Raw genomic sequence first — 18,896 nt, 5'->3', positions numbered from 1 at the left:
GAGAGACTGCAATTATGTGAATTGATTGAAGAAGCTGTGTCTGTTCTCCTTAGAGATGGTTGAGAGGAGATGTGATAAAAGTGTTCAAAATCATGAGAGGTCTAGAGAGAGTAGATAGTGAGAAACTGTTCCTATTGGTGGGATGATTAAGAACCAGAGAATACCAATTGAAGGCAAAAGAACTAAAGGTGACATAAGGAAAAATCTTCAATCTGTAGTGTGTCTTGTTTTTTATTTCAACGATGCACATGGGCTGTTGACATTGTAGATGAGCTAACTTTATTGATAGCACATTTCCTAACATGAACACATTTCTGCAGTAACTGAATTCTATCAAGACAGGTTCCAACATGTGCTATCTGACCTTCAACCCCCTGGTCAGGTGACCCCATCTCTAGTACAGAGTACCATATAGTATCTAATACTGGAGTCCACTACCACAATCAGCTATTATCATGACATAGCATGTGCTCAGGATCTGGATTGCACTGCCTGAGAGTGAGGTGGATGCAGGTTTAATTATGGCTTTCAGAAGGGAATCTGAAGTGGAAAGCTTTTGCAGTGATGGGTAAAGGGCACGGAACTGGGACTAGCTGAATTGCTCTTGAAGACCATGGCATAGACCTGAAGGGCCAAATGAGCTTCCTTCTGTGCTGTAACCATTCTGATTCTATGCCATGGGGTGAGGAACATAATACAACATCCATTAATCAAATTGTTTAGGACCTTTTAAACATTCAGTTTTAATCCTTTGTTGATGAAATATTGGAATTTCTCTTGCTTAATTAGTTTCAGTCATTGGTGCTGACCAAAGGAATCCTTTCCATGATGAATGCTGATTGCATTGGCAATGGAAAAAACTGATTTGGAGTCATTTTTGCATTATTGCATGCCCTGTAAGTGGTGCAATCTAATTATCCTGCTTCGTATGATGACTTTCTTAGTTTTTCATGTCAAAATGTGGAATGAGTCTTGGTTGTTCTGATGGATCTTTTTGAATTTGTTTGCAGTTATTGTCTACGCAGTAATCTGTTACAATGAGCAGCTAGGAGACTGCATTTGGATACAAATGTATTTATTGAGGTGCTACAACAGCCATCACGCCCATCTACCTTGCAGACCAATGGAAAAAGAAGTACAAAGATTTGTTTCCAAAGTATGTATCTTGCCACTTAATTGCCTCTTTGGTGGTAAGAATTCATTAATTATTGTGAACAGCTTTTTCCTACAATTATATTGTTTGTTCCTTTGAAGTTCCAAACAGTTAAGCCATTTAGTTCCTTCATTACATGCTGCTTTTATCTGATTTGGACAGAGTTGTGACAATGGATGGCCCCAAGTTGGATTGGCTTTTGTGGGACAAATCATGTTAAGGTGTTCAGTCAGAGGAAGGATGTTGATGGCCCTGAAGCCTGAACTAGATCTGTGTAATTGTTGGTAGACTCAATAATGTGGCTAATGATGCTTTTGCCTCAGTGGCCAAAGTCAAAGAGATATAGTCACCTAGGTGCTCATTGTCTAAGCAGTAACCTGTTAAAATAATTGCAAAGGAACTCAAAAAGATCCTTCAGAACAACAAAGACTTTGTCCAAATTTTGACATGGAAAACTAAGAAAGGCATTAGGTTTGGGAAGCAAGATGATTAGGTTGCACCACTTGCAGTCATCCCTGCACTCCTATGTGCGGCAGAGACTTTGGACAACCTTCATTAGGCACCTCAAAGAACTAGAGAAGTATTTCCAGCGGTACCTTCACAAGATCTTCCAAATGCAATGATAATAAAGGCAACAACAGCATCCTCTCCCAAGCCAAATTGTCCAGCGTTGAGCATTAATCATTCAAAACCAGCTCCACTGGACAGGATATGTGGTTCATATGCCTGACACCAGACTCCTGAAGCAATTGCCCTACTTGGAACTCGGTCGTGGCAGGAGACTCCCAGCAGGACAGTGGAAATGCTTCAGGGGTGTCCTCAAACTCTCCCTGAAGAGGTCAAACATACCCGTGGACTCATGGAAGATCCTAGCTTGTAACCAACCAAATGGAGAAGGGTCATTCGGGAAAGCACCAAACAGATAGAGGCTTTATCGGGAATGTGGAGAGGCGAAGTTGAGGTGTTGGAGGGAGCACATAAACCTCCAAACAACCCATCTATCCAACCCTTCAAGCAGTACCTGACCCACATGTTGCAGAGTGTGAAGATCTCACATTTGGACTTTTCAGCTATCTCAAAACCCAGAACTGGAGTGGAAGCAAGTCATTCTCGATCCTGAGGGACTGCCTAAGAGAACGGAAGCTTAAGTCTCAGGTATTGAAAAAAGCACTATACTGAGTTAACGTCAGGCCCAAATGCCTTAGCGGAGATTCATCTGCATGGGGATTATTAAGGTGGCAGTGCGTACTGTGCAAACAGATGGCTTTAATAATCATCCCTCTGGTGGGAAATGATCTTCACACTGTATCGCCTAGCTAGTGGTAAGGCAGCAGATGTAATGAATTTTTCAAAGCTACTGGAGGTTAAGAGAGGCCTACTAATAGTCTGCAAATCAATGCTAAGAACTACAAAATCACCTTGGGGCTGCTCTTCTGACGATGGAGACATGTATTATGTTAAAAGCCCAATTGTTTGTTTCCTTCCACATTGAGGGAGATTCCTTGTGAGGCCAGAAACAGCTAAACAAAGTCACAGACATGATTGGTTTTTAAGATGGTTCTTGTGGTCATCATGATACATTAAGCTGCTACGTTTGAGGATTAATTACTCAAAATGGACTAGAGTGCATTTTATTCTCATGAGGGAAGCGTGTAACGAAACTGTGGAACTTAATTATCCTGAAGGAAAACTGATTTTAGTTGCCTTTATAACGCTTCCTAATGTTTTGGACCTTGTGCTTCATGCAGATCTTGAGAATATTAGAATCTAAGGGCAGGATTTTCCCGATTGAGCTCCAACCTTAATTTCACGCTGGCTGGCCAATTAATGGCCAGTCAGCGTGAAATGTGCGCTAAGAGCCTCAGCGCCACTGGGGTACAAGCGGGAGGAGCACAAGTGCTGAAGTCTGCGCATGCACAGGGGAGTGTGCACTGATAGCTCCCTGAAGGCACAGAGCTGCCTCAGGGAGCTGAAGAATTTTAAATACAGAAATAAAACATTTTACAAATGATAAACATGTCCCCACATGTGACTCAGTCACATGAAGAGGAGCATGTTAAAAATTATGTTAAAAATTTTTTATTGACTGTTGGAAACCTCATCCCACCCATGAATGAGGTTTCGTAAAAAATGCAAAGGCCTATTTTCCCTCCTGCCAACCGTAAGGTTGGATGGGCAGCGAAAAATAACTTTCAATTACTTGCTTATGGGTCTTAATAGGCCCCTTAATTGTCGGCGGGCGCGCGGCTGACTCTCGCATGTGCCCGCCGACCGAAATATTGTGTGAGTGCGCGATGACGTCAAGACGCTCGCCCGACGCCATCGCGCACTATTTTACTCCTGATTGGGCCGGGCCTGCAGGATGAAAGCTTCTGCCCTATGTGTACACAAAGCATAAATGAATATCAGCTATGGCACAGTTGGTAGCACACATGTCTGTGAATTACAAGACTTCTGGGTTCAAGCTGCACTCCAGAGCTTCAGCATAAAAATTGAGGCTGACACTCCAGTACAGTGCTGAGGGGGCATTCCACTATTGAAGATGCTGTCTCTCAGATGAGGTGTTAAGCTGTGGCCCTGCCTGCTCAGATAGATGTAAAAAATCTCATGTTACTATTTTAAAGAAGAGCAGGAGAGTTGTCCTGTGTGTCTTGGCCAATAATTATACTTCAATAAACATCACAGATTATCTGGTCATTATCACATTGATGCTTGTGGGAGTTTGCTATGTGCAAAATTGGTTGCTATGTTTCCTGCATTGGAACAATTACTGCATTTCAAAAGTACTTTATTGGCTGCAAAGTACTTTGAGACATCTGGTGGTCATGAAAAGTGTTATATAAATACAAGTCTTTCTTTGTGCATTTTATATAGGAATAATACTGCAAATACAAGGAAAGCTTCATTGAATTTATTTGTCCATTGATAATATCCTATTCAATATCTTCATCAATGATGTGTTGGATTACATCAAAAATCCAATCTCAGAATATCTGAAAGAATTGCAGTACTTTTTAAGACTTTTCTAATGGACTTGCTCGGAGATTCAGCATGATCAATGGTCCAGTATGATCAGTTCACTGTCTAGAACAATGTATCTAGAACCAGTATTTTGTCATGGATGTCACCAAATGTAAAACTATGTTCTGCATAGTTCAAAAGGAGACTCTGAAGGCGATGATCGGAGGATATAAGGGGTTTGGGGGATCTTGCAAAGGCACAGCTGCTGATATTTCTCCAGTGCTTTGATGTGTCTGCTGTTGGTTGTCCAGGTCTCCGAAGCATATAGGAGTGCAGAGATCACTGCTGCCCAGTAAACCATGACCGTGATCTATTGAAGTGCACTGAATCTGTTAGTTTTCGGTGCTGACAAAGGGAATCCCTTCCATGATGAATGATGATAGTATTGGCAATGAAAAAAAAAACTGCTTTCGAGTCATTTTTTGCATCATTGCATACCCTGCAAGTGATTCAATATAATAATCCTACATTGTATGTCTAATGACTTTCTTAGTTTCCCATGTCAAAATTTGGAACAAGTCTTCGTTGTTTTGAAGGATATGTTTGCATTCCTTTGCAGTTATTTTAATAGGTTACTGCTTAGACAATGAGCAGCTAGGACTCTGTATCTCTTTGACTTAGGCCACTGAGGCAGAAACATTGGCCACGTTATTAAGTCTACCAACAATTATGCAGACCTAGTTCAGGCCTCATGGCTGTCAACCTCCTTCCTCTGGCTGAATAGCTTAACATGGTTTGTATCACAAAAGCCATTCCAATTTGCTTATTAGACCCAATAGATTTTTTTTAACAATACCTGGAGGTTCTAGTGAATAGCAATTTTCGAACGGACACAGTTCTTAAGGGCTGTGCTAAAAAGGGGAAGAAACGCTCTTGACTTCATAAGTCTCTGTTGAATGATAGTAAAGTTCCAATATAGGTTACGCTCATAGAGTATAAAGTTTTTTTGTCCAAATATTTAACTTTTATGATTTCAATCTCTTAGACATGCAAAAAAGAGGCTTGAGTATGAGATCCCCAAAACTCAGGTGTGAGCCTCTGATCAGGGGCAAGGGCCCCTTAGCATCAAACCTGGTACCTGCCATTGGGCTGCTACATCTGGCAAAATCAAAGTAACTTATGTATTGCAAGTTGTGCTGCTGAAGACCTTCCGTTGTACCAAAAGCTGATACCTGTCATATAACTGATGAGGAAATTCTGAAAAATTGGGGTAAAGGGTGCTGGGTGGCATTAGCAGGAGGATGGTAATGTTAATATTTGTCCAGCCCAGACAGGCAAATGCTGCTAAAATGCTGAGCCTTTCACAGATTTTGTGATCAGTAGGGTGGTGGCAGTGCACTCATACAATTTTAAGGTAATTTGTGCCGTTCACTCTGCCACTCAGGAAGAGTTCCTGCTGTTCACCTATTGAGATCTCACACCAGTGCTTGTAAATTTTTGAATGACCAACTCAAGCCAAGATAAGCAGCAGTCTATGGGGTTGAATTGCCTGCAGGATGATGGGCACATGTGGAACCCCAGGTAGAATTGAAAACAACACAAAGTTGTGTTTATACAACACTCTAACATAATAAAACATCCCAAGGTTGTTCACAGGAACATTGTGAAATAAAATTTGTCACCATGGCCCAAATGTTTGCTCCCGATTTGGGAGCACAGATTCGGGAAAACTCCAAGTCAGGTTTGAGGAGTTGGGAAAACTCTAGACTCCGCAAACTTGACTCGGGAGAAAGTGCCTTGAGCCGTTGGATTTTCATTCTGGGGGGTGGGTGGGTGCTAATTGGAGTCGGGCCTGCCAGCCCCCTGCAAAAGTTCAGAGATAGCCATAGGGGTAGCCCGGGTGCCGAGGCAATCTGTTTAAAAGGCCTGCCTTGGTGCTCTGGGACTTTGTACCAGTTGTAAATAAAACAGTAAAACCAAGAACAGTCCTCAAGCCCTCACACACTCCCCATGCCCCATCCATGCCAACTCAAGCCATGTCATGCCCCCCATCCACCCCCCCCATAACCCTTCATACCCTCCATGCCAATTGTTTGGAGGGATTCAAGCATAGAGTCATGGGAGTGTTGGGCACAGATTTGGTAGGTAATTTTGAAAAAAAATTGTTTTACTTATTCTTTCATGGGATGTGGACGTCACTGGCAAGGCCAGCATTTATTGCTCATCCCTAATTGCCCTTGAACTAGGTGCCATGCCAAACCATTTCAGAGGAGAGATCAGAGTCAACCACATTGCTGTGGGCCTGGAGTCACATGTAGGTCAGCCAAGTAAGGGCGGCAAATATCTGTCCCTAAAGGCGAATTAGTGAACCAGGTGGGATTTTATAACAATTGGCGATGGTTTCATGGTCACCATTACTGAGACTAGGGGCGGAGTTTTCCGGCATCCGGTGTGCTTGGCAGCGTGAGCAGGCAATATGGCGAGAAGGCCAGAAATCGATTTCATGATGCCTTGAAACCAATTTGCAATTGTCCGCTCAGCCCATTGATGGCGGGCCGCATTCCCTGCCATCGGATGTTGGAAACCTCATTGTGATACATCAGCATAGCCCATCGGAATCATTCCACCCCTCTGGATCATCCGCCCACATCGGCGGGAAAACGCATCGGTGCAGAACATGTCTTGACAAATGTGACGTACACAAGTCGGGACTTACCGGCAGGGCCTTGCTCACATAGAGGACAGCCAAGGATCAAAAGATGCTGGAGCCCGACAGCAACCTGGAGGAACGTCTATCGCATGCTGGGTGGATTCTCATGGATATGGCTCTGCTGCGAAGCAGCTCACGGAAGTTGGAAAGTCACTGTTGAGCATCTGCTCACAATGGATGTTGGTCGGGGGAGTGGAGAGGTAGGTCCAGCTGTGTTTGCGAGAGGAAGGTGTACCAGGGGTGGGAGAGGAAGGTCTAGGATCAATTGGGAGAGGAAGTGTTGTCAGGATGGGGCGAGGTTGGGAGGGGGGGAATGAAGGTGTCGGCGGGGAGGTTGGGGTGGTGGGTGCGGAATGCAGGTGTTGGGGGGAGATTGGGAAGGGGGAGGGAGTAGGGCGGAGGAGGGGTTAGCAGGGGAGAAGATGGCAACTGGGGAGATAGGTATGAGGGGGGTTGGAAGGTGTATGGGAAGGAGCTTGGAGGGGGGAAAGTGTGTGTAGAAGGGAGTGAATCCAGGGGAGGAAGGAGTGTGGAGAGGGGAGGGAGTAAGGCTGGAGCAAGAAGTAAGGGTAGAGGAAGGAGTCAGGAAGGGGGAAGGACTAAGCAGGGGTAGGTTGGCGGGGGAGAACCAAGGTGGGGGAGAGCCCAGTGGGGGGAAGGCTTTCCGACGGGAGAAGGGATCCGGAGGGGGGCAGGGGTCTGGGGGCAGTGGGGAGGGCGTCCGGAGGGAGGGATGTTTTGGTGAACATACAAAGGAGGGCTCTGATGAGTCCATGACTGCCTCCTGTGGAGCAACTGAGGGTGGGTACGGAATGAGGGAATGGTGATAATGACCAAGGGCATGGTGAGGCGGTAGGGTGGGAGGGTGAGGGTTTGACGGTAGTGGTAGAAGGGACAGCGATGGTCGTTGGTGAGGACACGGAGGTAGAAACGGACCCTGGGGGTGGAAAGGAGGAGATCGAGGAGGTGAAAATCGATGGGGTTGGAATTTTTGGGAAGGAAGGGAATGTACACATTCACCTGGACATCCCTGAAGGAAAAGGGTTGTGGCTGGTAGGTCACGGAGGGGAGGTGGAAGGTGATGCCAGGGGTTCAACAGTGATTAGGAAAGGAAATGGGAGACTGGGGGAGGGGAAAGTTGAGGGAGCACACAAAAAACCGAATCAAGACCATGCTGTCTAAATCAAAAGTGAAACGACAGTCACGGTGGGCGAGATCAGCAGCTGCATGTAGTGCGATCACTGGGTGGACAGGTCAGTTCAGAGCGACAACTGAGAGTGAACCCCAGCAGGCAGCATTGAAAATGCTCAGGGCATTGAGGTGAGTGTGATACATGAAGGATCTGCGTGCGTGGGAGAGTGCTTGCACGAGGCTCCAAAAGGCCCTGCCACACACACATTTTTCCCTCCAGAATCACTGGTTGGCCAGCTGATCCCTCTGCGGTGACAGAGGACGAGGTTGAGGGGCCCACAGGCAAAGGGGACTCAGAGGGAGAAGACAACCTCTAAGGTTCCTGAGTGGATGGCCTAGGGGTGTCCAGCTGCCGCTCCCCTCCCTTAGGGTGCCCAAGGATCCTGGCCTCACTCCTTGAGGGGAAGGAGCACCTGGAGGGATGGCAAGGTGCCCAGTTTCCCTCTTGTGTTGCCACTGCAGGAATCTCACCCATGACTCCTGTTATGACACAGCAGTTGGTAAAGGCTGAGTTATTTAAAATCTCAAAGGAAAACTTTAAACAACTGTCGTAACCTATATTTTCAATTGGTATGTTTGAGATGCAACTGTGAATTCAGAAATGAAGCCACCAAGCCTTCAGAGGATTTTTATATAAATGAAACATTTATTAAGTTTGCAAGGTATTAAATACATACACATGTCTAAAAATTATTACCATAATAACTATTAAACAAATCCCCAAATTAATCACTCCCAGGTAATCTTCCCCAAGGCAACAATAACCCATAGACCTAACAGACACCAGGCAGAGCACATTTTATCTTACAAACTCAAAATGAGGTCCCTTGCAATTTGTTTCTTTTACAGACACAGTGGTAGGCTTACAGGTGGCTTAGATCTCACATTCCTCTGACCCCCGCACAAAACTCTCTTCTGTATATACCTTTGAATGTAAATTCTCATTGTATCACCAGGCCCTTTGAACTCCACCTCTTCTAACAATAAAACTCCTTTCATAGTACTAATTTTACTTGTAAACTAAACATATTGCTTGGTGTCTCATAGCTAGGTGCAAGATTTCACCCCTAGTCTTTGAATGGTTTATTCAACAAAATGCAAATGTACTCTTTACCTTACTGTTTAACATCTCAAAACTACTATTCATTAAAACGCCCAGACTAGCTGGCTTTAATCCAATTAACACACATACACTCACATCCATAAACATAGGCCCTACTACAAGTCCAATTTAAAATAATTTCCAATAACATTATATACATTACTATCTTCATGACATCCCCCTCCCTACTGAAAAATGGACCGTCATAATTCTAAAAGATGGCTTCATTTTTTAATAATCCATCTCACACTATCTCTTACACTTATTACACTATCAGGTGCATGTATTAACATAACAATATATACACAAGTCCTTGTATCAACATAAATCACTCCAGTTCAGTGTCCAGGTTTTTAAAAAATGTCCAATTTTCCTTCAAGCTTCAAATTCTTGATAACGCATCTGCACACAGGTTTTCTCTACCAGCAATGTATATAATCCATAGATTAAATGGTTGTAATAATAGAGTCCACCTGAAAAGTCTTACACTTTTGTCTCAAAATTTGTCCAAAAATTTCAAAGGATTGAGGTCTGTATAAGCAATTTTTTTCTGATGAATTGTTGGCAACATAAATTTCAAAATGCTGTAACGCTAACACCAAACCCAAGGTCAATTTTTTGATCGTTGAATATCTTCTCTGTTGTACATTCAGCTTCCGTCAAAAATACCCTATCAGTTTTTCAATTCCAGTGTCATCTTTTTGTAAAAGTACAGCCCCAAAGCCTATATCGCTTGCATCAACAGCCAACTTGAATTGTTTGGCATAATTCAGTGCTGCCAAAATTGGTGTCGTAGTTAATACAGTTTGCAAACTATCAAATGATTCTGACACTCCAGTGTCCATTGAAACTTCTTGTTCCTCATTACTAGTTCAGTCAGTGGAGCAACCACACGGCTAAAATTTGGTACAAATTTCCGGTAAAACCCACTCATTCTCAGAGATCTCAATACTTCTCATTTTGTTGTAGGCACCGGGAAATCCACAATAGTCTTGACTTTCGCATCTTTTGGAGCCACCTTACCATGTCCAATGATGTGGCCTAGATATGTAACTTGTGCTTTTGCAAATTCACTTTTAGCCAATTCATCACTAAATTAGCTTCTTGTAATTGAGAAAATAATCCTTCCAGATGCTGTAAATGCTCCTCCCACGTAGAACTGAAAACTATTAGATCATCAACATAAACAGCATAATTGCTTAGACCTGCAATTACTTTGTCAGTCTTTGAAATGTCGCAGGTGCATTCTTCATACCAAATGTCATGACTTTAAACTGATATATCCATTTGGCGTTACAAAAGCCAATATCTCCTTTGCTCTCTCCAACAATGGTACCTGCCAATATCCTTTTAGCAAGTCAATCTTTGTGATAAATTTCGATTGTCCTACTTTTTCAACGCAATCTTCCAACTGTAGTATGGGATATGAATCTGCTTTTGTTGCCTATACTTTTCAATACTCCACACATACCATCCGGTTTTGGTACCAGCACAACTGCAACTCTAGTTACTGCAACTAGACTCGATGATATCATTTTGAAGCATTAAATCAATTTATTTTGTACTTGTGATAACTTTGCCAGATTTAATCCATAAAGATGTTGCCTTATTGAAGATGAAACCTGTACAGAGGTTTCCCAATTTATTCCCACAAATAGGTTTGTGTGACTGCAATAGCTTTCCCAAATCACTTTAACACTTGTTTGGAACGTAACTCAATATTTCATTTAAATTTTCAAACACGCCCTCATTATTAAATTTGATTAGAGGAAACTCAATTTCAGAGTCCTGCACTTCTACTTCTTTCTCATCATTCACCATCACTAATACCTCTTTTTGTTCCTCTTCCCTGTCAAAGTACTTTTTAAGCATATTTACATGACACACCCTCTGCTTCTTTCTTCTATCTGGAATAAATATTAAATAATTTACTTCACTCAATTTCTTTTCAATAATGTACGGCCCACTAAATCTTGCATTTAATGAATCACCAAGTACTGTTAACAAAACTAATACTTTCTCTCCAGAAACAAAACTGTGAGCTTTAGCTTTCTTATTTGCCTTTACTTTCATCACTTGCTGTGATATCTTTAAATGTTCCCTAGCCAACTCATATGTTCTGTTCAGTCTTTCCCTGAGATTTGATATGTAATACAAGAGAATAATTTCTGAATTTTGACCCACCGATTTCTCGTGAATCAATTTCAGTGGTCCCCTTACCGCGTGACCATAAACTAGTTCAAAAGGGCTAAAACCAATCATTGCATTAGGAGCATCTCTAACAGCAAATAACAAGAATGGAATTCCTCCATCCCAATCCTGACAGTACGCTCTCATCATACTTTTTAAAGTTTGATGCCATCTTTCCAAAGCTCCTTGTAACTCCAGATGATAAGCTGTTGACATAAACTGTTTTATTCCCAAACTGTTCATAACTTTCTTAAATAGATGTGACATGAAATTTGACCCTGATCTGATTGTATTTCCTTAGGTAAACCATATCTTGTAAAAAGATTTAATTAACTCCTCCACAATCTTCTTAATTGTAATATTTCTTAAAGGTATCGCTTCAGGAAACCTGTTAGACACATCCATTATTGTCAATAAATACTGATTTCCACTTTCAGTCTTAGGGAGGGGTCCTACACAATCAATCATGACCCTGGTAAAAGGTTCTTCAAATACTGGAATTGGGATTAAAGGCACCTGCTTAATCACAGCTTATGGTTTTCCTGTTACTTGACATGTATTACAGGTTCTACAGAATTTGACTACATCCTTCTGCAATCCTGGCCAAGAAAAATACCCTTTGTATCTTTTCCTGTGTTTTCCTAATTCCTAATTGCCCCCCATTGGAATTTCATGAGCAATCCTCCGAATCTCATTTCTATAGTCTAATGGGATAACAATCTAATGCACCTCACACCAACTTTCATTTGCTAAGACGTGATCCAACCTCCACTTTCTCATTAAAATATCCCCTCAAAGATAATAACATACTGGAATACATTTTGCTTCGGTTTCTAAATAAGCTTTCTGATATAACTGTTTTAATTGCAAATCATTTTTCTGTAACTCGACTAACCTCTTTGATTTAAATATTTCAACTGAACTGTCCTGCATTCCTTCCTCCTGAACAATGTTATCAAATACAGTGCCAGCTAATTGGATTTTAGCACCTTCTAGCCTTTGAACTGCCTGCTTATCTTGTTTGTCTTGTTCTTCCAGATGAGACTTTGATCTTGTTATAGCACAATCAGGAAACAATCCAAGATGCTTTTTCTGTAACGCCTTTGTTGAAAACACTTCTACAAGCTGCTCAACTACCATAGGCATCATCCACATTTGCTATCCAGCTATATCATTACCCAGAATAAATTGAATCCATGCAATGGGCAATTTTTCCACCACTCCAACTACAACTTCACCTGACTTCCATTCGCTCTTTAAATTTACCTTCCACAATGGAATAGATTTAGCATCGCCATGAACCCCACTTATTATTACCTTTTCCTTCAACACTCCATTTGAACAACAAATATCACTATCCCAGAACATTAAGAATTGACTAGCCCTGTGTCTCTTAAAATTTTAAATCTTTACCTACTCCACCCTGTACACATGGAAAGACTTTCATTTCACATACAAAATATTTAAACATTTCTGCAACCTGCTCCTCAGAATTCTCTTGAGTAAACTGTGAACACATTCTCACTTCTTTACCTTTCACCGACTCTCCCTGTTTCACCTGGACACAAACCACTGGTTTCTCCTGTGCCTGAACCTCAGAACCAACAGCACTTTCACTTCCAGAGCATTTCTGTACCCCAAAATTTCCAGCAGATTTTCCTGCAATCTCCAACACACTGACTTCGTATGTCCCACTTTATTACAATGAAAACACCTCAATTTTTGAATGTCACTTCCACCTCTATCACCTTCCTTTTATTCTGAGAAAAACCTTCCTTGGCATTTCCAGATACTCCTTGTCTTCCCTGACTACCTGCCTTCCTTTCACCTTCCCACATTTTATCCTTTTCCAGTTTGAAAGGGTGACGGAGAAAGATTTAGCTCCATGAACTAACTCATAATCATCAGCTATCTCTGCTGCTTGATTTCCTCCACATGAATTCTTACTATTGAAGGAATTGAATCTGTGGGCTGAATCTTACCTATGTCGAGCGGGCTGGGCGGGAATGGGTGGGGGTGGGCGCGGAGCTGATCACCGCCTCCGATCGGCTGCATGCCGCCATTTTACGTGGGTGGGCCAATTAATGCCTGCCCAGTGTAATAAGCGTTCCATAGCGCTCAGCGCTACCTGTGCGGGCAGGGGGGGAGGGAGAGTCGGGGCCTGCGCTCTTTCACGCATATGTGCAAAAGAGCGCAGCAATCTCCCTGAGGCATGGAGGATGAGGTGGACGAGGTTTCCTGAAAAACGTGAAGGCTACTTGGGCTCCTCGCCTGCCCACCAACCTTAAGGTTGGACGGGCAGCATTGTTAACAATTTTAATGGCTTTTTTAATGGCCTTAATAGGCTGTTGACAGTTTGTCGGGTGCATACCCACCGAACAAAATATTGAAATGACCTACGATGACGTTGGGATGCACGCCCATCCTCATCACGCGCCATTTTACGTGTTGGCGTGTTGGGCCCGCTCCGCATGCCAACGGAAATATTCTGCCCTTTATATTCTTCCAAAAGAATTATTCCTCCAAGAGCTGCATATATTGTCTCTATTTTAATAACCGTCTCCGCTGGTCAGAATTACTTTGTTTTACTCTCATGGAGTCATAGAGGTCTACAGCACAGAAAAGAAACTTCAGCCCATCGAGTCTGCGCTGGTCAAACAAGTACCTAACTATTCTAATCCCATTTTCCAGTACTAGGCCCATAGCCTTGTATGCCATGGCATCGCAAGTGCACATCCAAATACTTCTTAAATGTTATGAGGGTTTCTGCCTCTACCACCCTTTCAGGCAGTGAGTTCCAGATTCCCATCACCCTCTGGGTGAAAAAACTCTTCCTCATATCCCCTCTAAACATCCTGCCCCTTACCTTAAATCTATGCCCCTTGGTTATTGATCCCTCCACCAAGGGGAAAAGTTCCTTCCTGTCTACCCTCATAATTTTATACATTTCAATCATGTCCCCCCTCAATCTCCTCTGCTCCAGGGAGGATGACCCCAGTCTATCCAATCTCTCCTCATAACTAAAATTCTCCAGCCCAGGCAACATCCTGGGAAATCTCCTCTGCACTCTCTCTAGTGCAATCACATCCTTCCTATAATGCGGATTCCAGAACTGCATGCAATACTGTAGCTGTGACCTAACCAGCGTTTTATACAGTTCCGGCATAATCTCCCTGCTCTTATATTCTATGCCTCGGCTAATAAAGGCAAGTATCCCATATGCCTTCTTAACCACCTTATCTACCTGTCACGCTACTTTGAGGGACCGGTGGACATGCACACCAAGGTCCCTCTGACCCTCGGTACTTCCCAGGGTCCTACCATTCATCATGTATTCCCATGCCATGTTTGTCCTGCACAAGTGCATCACCTCACTCTTATCCGGATTAAATTCCATTTGCCACTGATCAGCCCATCTGACCAGCCGGTCTATATCCTCCTGTAATCTAAGGCTATCCTCCTCACTATTTACCACCCTACCAATTTTCGTGTCATCCGCAGACTTACTGATCAACCCTCCTACATTCAAGTCTAAATCCGTTATATATATCAGAAACAGCAAAGGACTCAACACCGATTCCTTTGGAACCCGACTGGACACAGGCATCCAGTCACAAAAACACCCCTTGACCACTTCCTGCCACTCAGCCAATCCAGGATCCAATTTGCCAAATTGCCTTAGATCCCATGGGCTCTTACCTTCGTTATCAGTCCCCCATGCGTGACTTTATCAAAAGCCTTGCTGAAGTCCTAGTAGATCACGTCAAATGCATTGCCCTCATCTACACACCTGGTCACCTCTACGAAAAATTCAATCGAATTGGTCAGACATGAGCCCCCCCTTAATAAAACCATGCTAACTGTCCTTGATTAATCTCTGCCTCTCCAAGTGTAGATTAATTCTGTCCCTCAGAATTGCTTCCACTATTTTCCCCACCACTGAGGTTAGACTGATTGGCCTGTAGTTCCCTGGTTTATCCCTTCCTCCCTTCTTGAGTAACGGTATTATATTGGCTGTCCTCCAATCCTCCGGCACCTCTCCTGTGGCCAGAAAGGCATTGAAAATTATTGCCAGCACCCCTGCTATCTCCTCCCTTGCCTCAATCAACAGCCTGGGACACATTTCATCCGGGACTGGAGATTTATCTACTTTTATGCCTGCCAGACCAGTTAAATCCTCCTCCTTTCTATGCTAATTTCTTTAATTATTACCACAGTCCTTCTACCCACGTCGTCCCTCTCACTTGTGAACACCGGCACAAAGTATTCATTTAGAACCCTACCTATGTCTTCTGGCTCCACACAGAAATTACCACCATGGTCCTTAATGGGCCCTGCTCTTTCCCTAGTTATCCTCTTATTCTTAATGTACTTGTAAAATAACTTTGGATTTTCCTTTATTTTACCTGCCAATGTTTTATCATGCCCCCTTTTTGCTCTCTTCATTTCCTTTTTAAGATTCCCCCTACACATTCTATGTGCCCCTCCAGGGCTCCCGCTGTTTTGAGCCCTCGGTATCTGCCATAAGCCTCCCTTTTTCTCTTTGTCCAATCCTGTATATCCCTCGACATCCAGGGTTCCCTGGATTTGTTGGTCCCACCGTTTATCTTTACTGGAATATGTTGGCCCTGTAGTCTCCCGATTTCCTTCTTGAATGAGTCCCACTGCTCTGACGCAGATTTACCTAAAAGTAGCTGCTCCCAGTACACTCTGGCCAAATCATATCTGATCTTATTAAAATTGGCCTTCCCCCAACTTAGAACTCTAATTTCTGGCCCACCCTTGTCCTTTTCCATAACAACTTTGAATCTAACGGAGTTATGATCACTATCTGCAAAATGCTCCCGCACTGATACCTCTACCACTTGCCTGGCTTCATTCCCTAAAATTAAGTCCAGGACCGTCCCATCTCTTGTAGGACCTTCTACCTACTGGCTTAAAAAGCTCTCTTGGATGCATTTTAAGAATTCTGCTCCCTCTAAACCTATCACACTATGACTAACCCAGTTAATGTTGGGGAAGTTGAAATCCCCCACTATTACTACCCTATTATTTTTACACTTCTTTGAAATTTGCCGACATATCTGCTCTTCCATTTCTCTCTGACTGTTTGGGGGCCTATAGTACACTCCCGGCAATATGATTGCTTCATTTTTGTTTTGAAGTTCTACCCATATGGCTTCATTTGAAGAGCCTTCTAAGATGTCATCCCTCCTTACTGCTGTAATTGATTCCTTGCTCAATATTGCCATACCCCCTCCTCTTTTACCTCCTTCCCTGTCTCTCCTGAAGACCCTATATCCTGGAATATTGAGCTGCCAATCCTGCCCCTCTCTCAATCATCTTTCTGTGACAGCAATGACATCATACTTCCATGTGTTAATTTGTGCCCTCAACTCATCTGCGTTATTCATCAGACTTCTTGCATTAAAATAAATACCATCCAAACTTTCCAAACTCCCTTGTGCCTTAACTGGCCTATAATTTCTATGCCTTCCAGACTCACTTGCTCTCTCTTCTAATTTTGGCTGTGCATCTATCCCTGCTGAACCTCCGCTCAGGATCCCATCCCCCTGCCAAGTTAGTTTAAACTCTCCCCAACAGCATTAGCAAACCTCCCCGCAAGGATGTTGGTCCCATTCCAGTTCAGGTGCAACCCGTCTGCCTTGTACAGGTCCCACCGCCCCCAGAAACAGTCCCAATGTCCCAGAAATCTAAAGCCCTCCCTCCTGCACCATCTCTCCAGCCACGCATTCATCTGGACTAACCTCCTATTTCTATATTCACTAGCGCGTGGCACCGGAAGTAATCCAGAGATTACTACCTTTGAGGCCCTGTTTTTTAATCTGCTTCCTAGCTCCCTAAATTCTGCTTGCAGGACCTCATCCCTCTTTCTACCTATGTCGTTGGTACCAATGTGTACCACGATCTCTGTCTGTTTGCCCTCCCCCTTTAGAATGCCCTGCAGATGCTCAATGACGTCCTTGACCCTGGCACCAGGGAGGCAACATACCATCCTGGAGTCATGTCTACGGCCGCAGAAACACCTGTCTGTTGCCCTTACTATCGAGCCTCCTACCACTATTGTTCTTCCCCTCTTCCCCCACCCACCCTGTGCAGCTGAGTCGCTCACAGTGCCATGAGCGTGGCCGCACTCCCTAGAGGAACCGTCACTCTTACTCTTTTCCAACACAGATAAACGGTTCTCGAGCAAGATACACCCTGAGGATTCCCTGACTACCTGCCTGACACCGTTCTTCTGACTGATGGTCACCCATTCCTCTCTGTCTGCACTTCCATAAGCTGTGGGGTGACCACGTCTAAAACTATGCTATCCACAAAACTCTCAGCCTCACGGATGCACCTCAGTGCCTCCAGCTGCCGCTCAAGCTCTGAAACTCGGAGCTCAAGTACCTGCAGCTGGTGGCACTTCCTGCACACGTGGTTGGTCAGAGTGCAAGGAGCGTCTAGGACTTCCCACATGTTGCAGGCGGTACATAACACAGGACTGAGCTGCCTTGCCATGCCTCTAGTTGAAAAAAACCCTTACTTTAAGTTAAAAACAGTAAAAAAACTTTAAATTATTTATTTTCTTTAAATAAAAAACTAGATCACTTACCTTTCCTTAGTTTAATCTATTTTAAACTGGAGAAAAACTGGAGAAAAACACTTACCCACTCAAATTCAATAAAAGTTTGCCCAGGCTGTTTTCTCATATTCCTAAATTTCTGCCCGAATGCTTCAAGAACCAACTCATATCACTCAAAATAGCCTTTTTCACCACATCATAATTCATCGATGCATCTTCGGACAGCCAAACATATATCTCAGGCGCTCTTTGCAGAAACCTAAACTGTAAGAATAACATCCAGATTTCCTGTGGCCATTCCATCTGTTTAGCTATTTTCTCAAATTAATTAAAGAATCCTTCCACATCTTTTCCCTTAAACTTCGGAAGAGCTTGTACAAATTTAAACATCTCCCCACTGGGCTTTTGGTTAAATGTTTTTCCACCATCAGAACTCTCCTCAGAATCCGAGATGTCTTTTTTAACTTCCAGCCTTTTAAGCAGCCTAGACGGTCCTTGCACTCTGACCAACCATGTGTGCAGCAAGTGCCACCAGCTGCAGCTACTTGAGCTCCGAGTTTCAGAGCTTAAGCGGCAGCTGGAGGCATTGAGGTGTATCTGTGAGGCTGAGAGTTTTATGGATAGCATAATTTTACAAGGCATTAAACATGTATATGCATCTAAAAATTGCTACCATAATAACTATTAAACAAATCCCCAAATTAATCACTCCCAGGTAATCTTCCCCAAGGCAACAATAACCCATAGACGTAACAGACACCAGGCAAAGCACATTTTATCGTACAAATTCAAAATGAGGTCCTTTGCAATTTGTTTCCTTTGCAGACACAGTGGTAGGCTTACAGGTGGCTTAGATCTCACATGTCTCTGACCCCCACACAAAACTCTCTTCTGTGTACACATAGCCTTACCTTTGAATGTAAATTCTCATTGTATCACCAGGCCCTTTGAACTCTACCTCTTCTAGCAATAAAACCCCTTTCATAGTACCAATTTTATT

The sequence above is a fragment of the Cetorhinus maximus genome, chromosome 1 (assembly GCF_964194155.1).
Source record: "Cetorhinus maximus chromosome 1, sCetMax3.hap1.1, whole genome shotgun sequence".
NCBI classification, from domain to species: domain Eukaryota; kingdom Metazoa; phylum Chordata; class Chondrichthyes; order Lamniformes; family Cetorhinidae; genus Cetorhinus; species Cetorhinus maximus.
Note: the sequence above shows the minus strand (reverse complement) of the source record.